We start from the raw sequence: 12074 nt of genomic DNA on the forward strand, positions 1-12074 counted from the left end.
CAAGTTAAACACAAGAGAAATTGTCATGATCTTATCTGGTACTGAGCCTTGATTGACCAAATATTTTATAGTCAACAGAAGTTGAACTCTGGGGACCATTGTGTTAAAGGTATGCTACAAACAACTCTCAAACATAGGAGAGATAACAAATCTTAGAAAACCTGTTTGACCTTCACAAACTGAAATTCTCACTTTCAAGCAGAAAGTGGTGTATTAACTACATTCTCATTCAAAGCCAGGAAGCTGTTAAATAACATTCAGTCAAGGAACAGCTAGCCGAGACACAGCTGGTCAAAGACCAATTGGTCCAAGATTTTTACAGGGTGCTATAACTCACAGCAGAATCTAAATAAAAAGCACAATTCCCTGATGTTAGTTACATTGGAATAAGAAATTTGTCTAACACCATCAATGAGTTGGAAATCTGTGACTATACTAATTTGGCAGAAATGTTTTCCACTGTTATCAACATTGAAGATTCTAGTGCCAACAAATCTTTGGAAGAAAGGGACACAAACATGCAGCAATGAACAGTAAATCTGACTCAGAGCAATTGAAGTACCTACAACTGAATTGAGCCAGAGTGCAATACAGCACAGTGAACAACTACTTATGAACAATTCCAGACACTCATTAAATTCTCAGATGACTAGGAAGGGAGAAGTTCAAATAGAATATCTGATGTTCCTATCTTTCAAAGAAGAATTCTCAACAATGATTGTGGATATCACATCAAGCAAGAGGAATCTTCAGGTAAGACAATTGAGCAAGTTGATTTCACTAATAGAGTCATAGAGTCATAGAGATGTACAGCACGGAAACAGATCCTTCGGTCCAACTCGTCCATGCCAACCAGATATCCCAACCCAATCTATCCCACTTGCCAGTACCCGGTCCATATCCCTCCAAACCCTTCCTATTCATATACCCATCCAGATGCCTTTTAAATGTTGCAATTGTACTGGCCTCCACCACTTCCTCTGGCAGCTCATTCCATACACGTATTTAGTCACTGAGAGCAAACAGGAAAGTCCAAAGTAACCAACAAGTTAATGTAAGAAATCTGCCTTCTATTACACAGATCTATAGGTAGATTGAAAAGAAAAATTCATGGAAACAGATTGACCATGTCGTGTATACAACTCCATGAAGACACAACTAAGGATGTGATTCTAGGATTGAATCAATTTAAATTGAGTTGAAGAACAGAGGGAAAGCTGTGATATTGTTGGTAGCTTTTTTTGCAGGGATCAAACATGGAGAAAGCAACAGTAAACAGAGAGAAAGTAACAGAGAAGAAAATGTGTGAAAGATTTCAACGGTACCTAACAAAATGGAATAGTAATCTTAGAACTCTTTGTTTACCCATCGAGCAGTGCTTCCTAAACTGTTTCCCGACATGACTTCATTTTAATGCCTCACGATTCCATGGTGAAAGTTTTGGGGGTGTATGAGGGTTGGTCAGCAGTGGGGGGAGGTTTCATTTGGGGCTGGGAGTTGAGCACGCTCCATGTCCCATTCTTCATCCTCATCTCCTGTTTCTCCGTCCAATCTCGCCCCCCCCCCGGCTCCTTCTGTCACTTGTTTTCCTTCTGAGAGAAAAAAAGACAAGGTTTCCAAAAACAAAACAAGTCCTTTGCAGTTTTCAGAAAGCAGTCCATTACAGCTCAGAACTCAACCCCAACATCTTCTCCAATGACTCCTAGTAGGGCTATGGTCCACAATTTGGGAAAGCTTCCCTTACAACGTGTAGTGATTGGAATGAGGTTGGCCAGGTAGAGCTCTTTGAGTATGAGTTCCTTGATTGGGGGCTGTTAACCTGGGGCCACTCAGGGAGCCCTGGCTGACAGATATAAACAGGAGTGTCAGAGAGTCTCCTGACTCTGGAGATTGGCACTGAACTGACTGGTCAGAGCCCATGTACTGTGTTCATGTAACTAACAAGTCCCAGAATACCAGCTTCTGTGCAGTTATTTCAGAGTGGGAGTTCTAACATTAGTGGATGGGGTGAATTTCTGACATATGGACTTTCTCAATCAATCAATTCAACGAGAAACAAAACAGAGTCTAATTCCAGGAAATGAAGTAGGGCAAAAGGAGGAAGTTCCGGCAGTAGATCATCAACATAATTTTGTTCAAAGTAATTCAGGAATGGGAGTGGAAAATATCAAAGGTAAAAATGCTCAACTAAGGAAAAGCTTGTTTTAGTGATTTGGAAAGGGACGTTGCACAGTTATGTGGGAAAAGGTGATAGTGAGGACTGCAGATGCTGGAGATCAGAGTCAAAAAGTGTGGCACTGGAAAAGCACAGCCATTCAGGCAGCATCTGAGGAGCAGGATAGTCAGCATTTTGAGCGTAAGCTCTTCATTAGGAATAAGAAAAGGTGATTGCAGGTTAACACATTAATGGATGGCACTCAGGGAAGAAATAATTGACAAAAAAGCAAAACATCTTAATTTGAAGAGAAATGATTAGATCATCCTAAGATGACAAAATAAATAAAAGTTAAAGTTAACTGAAAAAAGGAGGTTGATGGCAAATGTTTGGCGCAGGATTCAGTAAAAAGAGTGACTATAACGGCAAGTATCAGAAAGAATTGAAAAAGTTAGTGCCAGAGACAAAGGGAAGTTATGAGAAAAGATTAACAGTCAATGTTGAATTAAAGACAACGTTAAATCGAATGCCTAATCATTTCATACACCGCTAAAGTGTGAAAGGAAACTGTGTTGCTTATTGAGACCCCAAAAAATGTCAAGATATACGAAGTGGCTGAAGTTAAAAAAAGCAAAATTTGTAACTAAATTAGTTCTCTGCATCGGTCTTCATAAAGAAAATGGTTGATGTGAAAGTGACAGTAAATGAAGAGGGAAAAGATTTACTAATAAGTTTAACATTAATGGAAATTGATAAGTCACCTGATCCAGGTAGAATGCATCTGAAATTCATCAAAGAAGCAATAGCAGAAGTAATGGAGACATCAGTCACAACCTTTCAATCTTTAGTGGATACAGGAGCAGTGCAAGAGAACTGCGGGGCCACTAATATCGTAAAAGCACTCAAGAAAGGTGACAGAGGTAAACATGAAACTACAGAACCAATGGACTCAGTGCTGATGATGTCGGAGTTATTTGAAGCTATTATTAGCAGCAAGATGAACGTTCCTTTGAAAAGGTGTGAGTAAATCAACGAGGGGTTCCAATAATTTATTAAAGGCAAATAATTTTTGATAAATTTGATTGAATCCTGTGATGAAGTAACACAACATGGCTCTTAAGATAAACGGAGTAGATGTTGAATATGTAGGTTTCAGAAAGCGTTCTGCAAAGTGCCATAAGAGTTTAATTTTTAAGATAATAGAAGCATATGGTATTAAGGTGAAACTGATGATATTGACGCAAATTGCCTCAGTGACAAGAAGCAGGTCTTTATCAGATTGGGACATGGTTTGAAATCATATTCCCCAAAGGCTGAATTTAACCGTAGGCTTCAGAGCCTCAATGTCAGTATCAAAGGGAAATCTGAACACCCAGTTGCTGGGAGGCAGACAGCTGAGACATTGTCCAGGATACAGACTCCTAATTGGCTGTCTCCAAGTTTATTCTCCAGGCTCCAGCTGCTGCTGGCCCACTCAGAGGGCAAGCTACTGCAAAATCTCAGTAGCCAATCGGAGATCAAGAGGTTGCCTAATGTGAAAAACCCTGGGAGAAACAAATATTTAATATTCCAAGGCTACACTGGACCATGCCTGCCCAGAATGACCCCTTTGTTTGAGGGCGCCTCTGACACCAATGGCTATGCCCCTCCCCTACTCATAATGTTAAAGCAGATCTCCCTGATCTGCTTTGTTCCAAAAGTAAACAACCCTAGCCTTTCCAATCTTCCCTCATAATATTTAATATTCTCCAATCATGACAACATCCTTGTAAAAGTTCCTATTATGCAGCAATTGGAACTACATACAGTACTTCAGCTGTGTCCTAACAAGTGTTGCATAACCTCACAGGCTTATATTCTAAGCTTCAGTTAATAAAGGCAAGTAACGATTATGTCTTCTGGTCCATCTAATCTACTTTTCCAGTTACATTCAGGGATTTGTGGATATGAACTTCTCTCACATCCTCTACATTTTCCAGTATCCTATTATTTAGTTAATGAGCTGTGACGAGCTGACTCCTGCTCCGTAATCGGGTGATTTGTTTGGCTGCATCATCTGATCTTTGTTCAATATTTGAGGCACATAACTTTTATTTCTGCTGGCTGTGCAAAATAAGCTGCAATGTAGTGATTTTTCTGGGAAATGTAGTGTGTAGATCAGAGGTCAGGTTAAGTCAATCATATGATGGACAGAGATAAGACAGAGTAAAACCACAATCAAAGGTAGTCCATTTCTCTCAATCTATTTCTCTCGATGTTTCTTCCCTGCATGCTCTAAAACACTGAGGACCAGTTAACAAGCTTTTCAAGGTCCTAATTACCCCCTGTATATAGTCAATTGCATACATTCCCTCTACATCAATCATGCTTTTCAATGACTTGATGCAGAGTGCAGTTGCAGAAAACTGCAACATACAAATAGTTCAGTATGCTCATCAAGTGCCGAATGATATTTTTCCCTCCATGAAACACTGTTCTAATTCCATCATGCTGCTTATTCCCATACTCTTAAATATTCACACAGCAATTAAAATCTCTTTGAAAGGAATTTATGAACTGTTCTTTCTGAATAGTTTGTTAGCAGAATTCTTCAATGAAGTTCTATGATTCTCACCGTGCTCTACATATATAATTTTCTTCAGACAGTTAAATCTTATACCAATGGGGCCATTATGCTGTAAAAGATCTCTCCAATTTGTCCCACTACCTTGCTCTTTCTTTCTTTATGGCCCTGCAATTTTCTTCTTTTCACGTATCTGTACTTTTCCTTTTTGAACATTGCTATCGAACCAACTTCCACCAACCTTTCAGGCAGTGCTTTCCAGATCACAGCAACGATGTAAGCAGATGCTTTCTCTTCTCCACTCTCCCCTGGCTCTTTTGCCAATAATCTAAAATCTGTGTCCTTTGGTTATTGACCTGCGGCCAACAGAAATTGTTTTCCTTCTTCCTCGATCAAATCCCCTCATAATTTTGGACACAGCTATTATCCTTTCACTGAAACATCCCTGTTCGAAGGAGAACAATGCCACCTTCTCTGGTCTCTCCTCATAACGGAAGTCCCTCATTCATAGCCTGAATCTCAATAACCTCCTCTGTACTTTATCCAAGATCTTGAGGTGGGAGAGCTAAAGAGCATGAGTGACCACCTTGAACAAGTCCAGAATAATATGTTATTAGGACATTCAAGGACTGTGCATAGGCAGATTGGGAGTTTAATTGAAGATAATGCTTGCCAATGTAACAGATACATGTTGCACTACATATGACCCCACCATACTGTTCTGTTAAATCTTCCTTACTGTCCTGTTTTGACACCATTACCTTGATAACATGTTATGATCGCTCTACCTTAATTAGTTTATACAGTGTTGCGTTACTTGTTACTTTGGTTAGACCTTTGGCATGCAATGTTTATACCTATCATGTTATTCCAGTCATTTGGTTTGTCTCCAGCACTACCTTATTTTAAATTTTTTTTGTAATTATTTCTCTGCCTCAGTTATTCAGATTGTAGGTCATCCCTTCATTCGTTATTCTGCTGTTGACATTTTACTCACACCATCTGACACTCTTGATCACTTGCAGAGATCTATAATTCAGCTGTTGACACTTTGCTCACACCATTTTTGGGATTGTTTGATCTGTACTTATGTGCTCTCTTCACTTCACCTGACAAAGGGGCAGCACTTCGAACCCTTGTGATTTCAAACAAACCTGTTGAACTATAAGCTGGTATCATGTGACCTATGACCACTGCTACAGCAGAGCTATCATTTTGAGTGAACCATATTAAAATAATGGTGATCAATTTGCTATGGTACTGCATGAACACAAGCTCCCATGTTCTTACGTTGCTTTTAACACACTTTCGACCAAGAGAGGTGAGAATTCACACAGAAAACTGGAAAATGCTGAAATAGCACCCAGGCCAGAAATGGTTAAATACCTCACAAGGGCGGTGGACTGAGGTATTGGTAACTGGTTTTCCAGGAAGAAAAGGTGCAGTCATTTGGATTTTAGTTTTTCAGGCAGCTCAAGAATAGATTTGCATGAGGTGGCTGACAGTGTGCCTCCTTTGAAGTTCATATACTGTACATGTTAATCCCTAGCAGAGGCAATCTTGTTCAAGTTGCCCATGTATATGCCTGATGTGTCTGAGTCTCCCAACCTTGTGGCCTTCCTGTTAAATGCAGCTTGTGATTGAATACAGCTTTACAGCACACAGCAAGGGTTAGTAGCATTTAATAGAGTTGGCAACTTGCCAGATTACAATTGACAAAACATGTATCAGGTTTTCTGTTAGAACAGGATCCATCCTGTGTATAGTCGAACAAGGTGTCTAAAAGCAACCCATGTATTTCACGCACAATGTTTGCAGACAAGTTAGTGAAGCATCAGAGTTAAAAATCAAAACTCTTTTTTTTTCCACAAATGCTGCCAGACCTGCAGAACTGCTCCAGCAATATCTGTTTTTGCTTCAGATTTCCATATCTGCTGTTCTTTGTTTTATACACAAAAGGCTCTCTGGTCTTATGAAAGGGAGTGAAATGTGTAGATCAGTTGATGCATTTTATTTGAACATCAGGATGAGCTGTAGACTGTCAAAACATACCTCCGACCTGTCAATTTTAGGAAAATGTATTGTCACTGGCTCTGCATGGGGTGGAAAGTGTGAAAGCTGTGTGATGTATCAAAATACTTTGGAAATGGTTAGGGGCTGAGTGGGGGATAGGAGGCTGTGGGGGCAGTGCTGGTGCTGCCAGATGCCTGAAATCCTTGTGGCAATCCAAAGCTTTCCATCATTCAATTTGATACAAAATAAACAAGAAATCCAGTAGTGAGCTGAGGTCAGACATATTAATAAAATGATGATTACTCAACTCAAGTGTGACATTTGAGAGTCTGTGTCAACAGATCTGATGAACAGTTTAAAACTGAAAGTCCATTCCTATTTTTCTTCCTGTCTTTCAATCTAAATCTGTCAATTCTCTCAGGCTAACTCCATGTCCATCTGTAATCTGTCGCACTTGATTCCCTCAACATGTAGGGAGTATGTAATATCAATGCTCAGAGTACTTATGGAATTTATGTAGAGAATAAAGCTATACCACTTTAGAACAGTAATCAAATATATAATACATGTTCAACTTATTTCAAACACTCAGAATTAACATATAGTAAACAAGGGTAATATACTGTGATCAAACATTCCACAGAGTACATCAAAAAGCAAACGGGAACAAGAAAGATCCCATGAACTTCCTAGAAACTCCCCAGATCTTGATGATACAAAAAATCTAATTAAACTTCACAGATTACTATTCTTCACTCTGATCCTAGTTTAGGACTGTCACAGATTGCCTCAATAAGTGCTGCTTTTCTGCCCTCCTTCCCTGGATTTACATTCCCCTGCACTTGGGAACTACTTTCCAATCACTCATTCACAACCATAGGTCCAGCTCCCCACTGACAGCTGCCCCTTGGTCATTCCCCAAGCTCCAATATTACATCAAGCAAATACTGCTAGTGAGCTTTTTAACTCCCACTCGCTCAACTGCACTGAAATTTTAATACTCGTGTTTCTCCTAAGCCCCTCAAGGCTTACAGATCACAGCACAAAGCAAACTTCCCACTTTTTCATCTCCCTAGGGCACCACTTTGAGTCCTGACTCCAACATAGCTACTTACTAATTCCTAGAACTTTTACCTGAGTTTACTCGATCAGCACAGAACCATTTGACTGCTCTTGACACACCTATGACTCGTACTGCACACAATCTGTGTAATTCAGCACAGCAATACATTGTTCGCCTTCCTAGCAATACATTGAACTGCTGCATTCCTGAAATGGAGTTGACATCTTTCTCCTTCTCCAACAAAATGTGTCCCGTGAACCCCTCTTCAGTGACTCAAAACTGTCCTGAATGACCTATAAAAACTTGCAATATCCCCTTCCCCTGTTGCCACCTAGCCCTTCCTGAACTGAACGTATTCGAAGTATTACATTACACAGAGCATCCTGGCTTGCTTGGTCCAAACAAAGAGATACTGTAAAACTGGAGGATTTCATCATAACACACATGCACAAACATATATGTTTGTTTAAATGGTATTTCTCTAGCTCATCCCAAAGTGTACAATTAGAAATAACTTAAAGCAAACTTACTAAATGAAAACTAAGTCATTGGGAATGGGGAAAGTACATTTATGTAAGATATTTGTTGACAGATTGAATGGCAGGAGAGACACAATGGACCAAAATCTCTCTTCCTGTATTCTGCTCCCTAAGCTGGGTACTGATGGAAAGCTACACTATGAAGAGCTGCTGTCTTTTGGATTTAGAGATTTACCAGAGGCTCTCTCAGGTGACTGTAAAAGGAAATGATCAGCTGAGTTATCCCTGGTGTCTTGGAAAATATCTATCCCTTAATTAATGTCACAAAGAAATAGATTATCTGGGCGCTATCAGATTGCTGTTTGTGGGAATTTAGATTGTGGGAAAAGTTTCCCACATTGTTACAGTGAATACATTTCCAAATGTTGTAAACCCTTTTGGATATCTTGAAGTTGTAAAAGGCAGTGTATAAATGTAAGTCTTTCCTTTTGTATTTAGATAGTTTGTAAATAATGTATGTTGTCTTTAATTGGATAGCTGGTAAAGTGGCAAAGTAAGCTTTTATCCACTTGATTCTGTTAATTTCATTGTATACCTGAATCAACGGGTGGCACAGTGGTTAGCACTGCTGCCTCACAGTGCCAGAGACCTGGTTCAATTCCCGCCTCAAGCAACTGTCTGTGTGGAGTTTGCACATTCTCCCTGTGTCTGCGTGGGTTTCCTCCGGGTGCTCCGGTTCCCTCACACAGTCCAAAAATGTGCAGGTTAGGTGAATTGGTCATGCTAAATTGCCCGTAGTGTTAGGTGAAGGGGTAAATGTAGGGGAATGGGTTTGGGTGGATTGCTCTTCAGAGGCTCGGCGTGGGCTGGTTGGGCCGAAGGGCCTGTTTCCACACTGTAAGTAATCTAATCTAATCTCTCTCATGTGTCACAAAGTTGGCCCCTTTTTTCTAAAAGTTGTTCCTTTTCTCAAGGATACTGTGTCCTTGGTTTTTTCAGAGGGGTCGTAAATATCTCCTGGCACCGATTAGTCTTGTATGGTCCAGAGATTAAAGGGTATTGATAGGCCTTTTTGTTTACATATGAGATTTCAGGCCAAAGTGGTCATGTTTTAGAAGTGACCTGTGTAATGAAAGGGGAGAGGTCAGCTTTCTAGCAGCAGTTCAGTTCAGTCCAGAACTATTTGGGAGTTCAACAGTGAGCTGTGTGGAAACAAAGAGGCTTAACAAGGAAGGCAGATGAACTCAGGGCATGGTTAGGAACATGGGACTGGGATATCATAGCAATTACGGAAACATGGCTCAGGGATGGGCAGGACTAGCAGCTTATTGTTCCAGGATACAAATGCTACAGGAAGGACAGAACAGGAGGCAAGAGAGGAGGGGAAGTGATATTTTTGACAAGAGACAGCATTACAGCTGTGCTGAGGGAAGATATTCCCAGAAATACATCCAGGGAAGTTATTTGGGTGGAACTACGAAATAAGAAAGGGATGATCAACTTATTGAGATTGTATTATAGACTCCTGATAGGCAGAGGGAAGTTGAGAAACAAATTTGTAAGGAGATCTCAGCTATCTGTATAGGGTGGTTATGGTAGGGGATTTTAACTTTCCAAATAGACTGGGACTGCCATCGGGTTAAGGGTTTAGATGGAGAGGAATTTGTTAAACGTGTACAAGAAAATTTTCTGATTCAGTATGTGGATGTACCTACTAGAGAAGGTGCAAAACTTGACCTACTCTTAGGAAATAAGGCAGGGCAGGTGAATGAGGTGTCAGTGGGGAAGAACTTTGGGGCCAGCAACTATAATTCTATTAGTTTTAAAATAGTGATGGAAATGGATAGACTGGATCTAAAAGTTGAAATTCTAAATTGGAGGAAGGCTAATTTTGATGGCATTAGGCAAGAACTTTCAAAATTTGATGGCATTAGGCAAGAACTTTCAAAAGTTGATTGGGTGGGGGGGGGGGCGCGAATGTTCGCAGATAAAAGGATGGCTTGAAAATGGGAAGCCTTCAGAAATGAGATAAGTGAAGAAGGCATTTGGTATGCTTTCATTATTGGTTAGAGTATTGAGTACAGGAGTTGGGAGGTCATGTTGCGGCTGTACAGGACACTGGTTAGGCCACTGTTGGAATATTGTGTGCAATTCTGGACTCCTTCTTATCGGAAAGATGTTGTGAAACGTGAAAAGGTTCAGAAAAGATTTATAAGGATGTTGCCAGGGTTGGAAGGATTGAACGAACGGGAGAGTTTGAATAGGCTAGGGCTGTTTTCCCTGGAGCATCGGAGGCTGAGGGGTGACCTTATAGGGGTTTTTAAATCATGAGGGACACCGATAGGATGAATAGACATAGTCTCTTCCCTGGGGTGGGGGAGTCCAGAACTAGAAAGCATATGTTTAGGGTGAGAGGGGAAAGATATAAAAGAGACCTAAAGGGCAACCTTTTCATGCAGAGGGTGGTATGTGTATGGAATGAGCTGCCAGAGGAAGTGGTGGAAGCTGGTACAATTGCAACATTTAAAAGATATCTGGATGGATATATGAATAGAAAGGATTTGGAGGGATATGGGCCGGGTGCTGGCAGGTGGGACTAGATTGGGTTGGGATATCTGGTTGGCATGGACTGAAGGGTCTGTTTATGTGCTGTACATGTCTGTGACTCTATGACTCTATAAACTCTGTGTGGACCATTTGGTATGAAAAACGCTCCAGTCACTTTTTGCCACTCTCTTTCTGCCCTTCTAGCTTCAACCTGTAAGCATCTGTTCCATTCATTTACATTGGTTTTTAAGGGAGTTTGCTTATTGGGACTGTTGTGCATACTTGGAACAGCATAATTAAGTCTAGTTTGGATAGACTGATTTCTGTAGGGGTTCTTTATTATGTCCTTTGTGTTTCATTGTGTAATTTTGTGAATAAAGTTTTGTCCTTTTTAAAACCTGGTAGTCATCCCTTGGTGGGCGGCACAGTGGCACAGCGCCAGAGACCCGGGTTCAATTCCCGCCTCAGGCGACTGACTGTGTGGAGATTGCACATTCTCCCCGTGTCTGCGTGGGTTTCCTCCGGATGCTCCGGTTTCCTCCCACAGTCCAAAAATGTGCAGGTTAGGTGAATTGGCCACGCTAAATTGCCCATAGTGTTAGATGCAGGGGTAAATGTAGGGGAATGGGTATGGGTGGGTGCGCTTCGGCGGGTCGGTGTGGACTTGTTGGGCCGAAGGGCCTGTTTCCACACTGTAAATAATCTAATCTAATCTAACTCAGGGTAATTTTCACTGTACACTATTGAAACAAATTGCAAAGTTATGATCTGGGCTGCCTGCTTAAGAATGTCTTGAGTGGTCTGGCCTTGTCCATAACACAAGGAAGCCAAGGACCATCATGTTAACAAAAAGTAATACTGAGGGGCATTAAATAAGGCAACATGCAAATCAAGGTACAATAAGGCATCTTTGCACCTTCACGATGTCTTCTGCTGAGTTTGGGTGGAAAGATGGCCACATGACCATATTTAAACATCAATAGCTCCTCCTTTTTTAAAAAATATCTTTTTATTGAAAAAATAGATTTTTAAATATTACGAATACAAAACAATACAATTCAAAACCGTACAAGAAAAAATCCAACAATAGCTCCTTCTATATTGTCTCAATGTTTTACTCCAGGCAGTATGAGGAAGAAAGATCTTGTATTTAGATGGCAATTTCACAACTTTAGATCATTCCAAGGTATTTTCCAAACTATGGTGAACTTTAAAGTATACTCTCCGTTTTTATGTAAGAAGTATAGCAGCCAG

Source organism: Chiloscyllium plagiosum, chromosome 17 (assembly GCF_004010195.1).
Source record: "Chiloscyllium plagiosum isolate BGI_BamShark_2017 chromosome 17, ASM401019v2, whole genome shotgun sequence".
In the NCBI taxonomy this organism is placed as follows: domain Eukaryota; kingdom Metazoa; phylum Chordata; class Chondrichthyes; order Orectolobiformes; family Hemiscylliidae; genus Chiloscyllium; species Chiloscyllium plagiosum.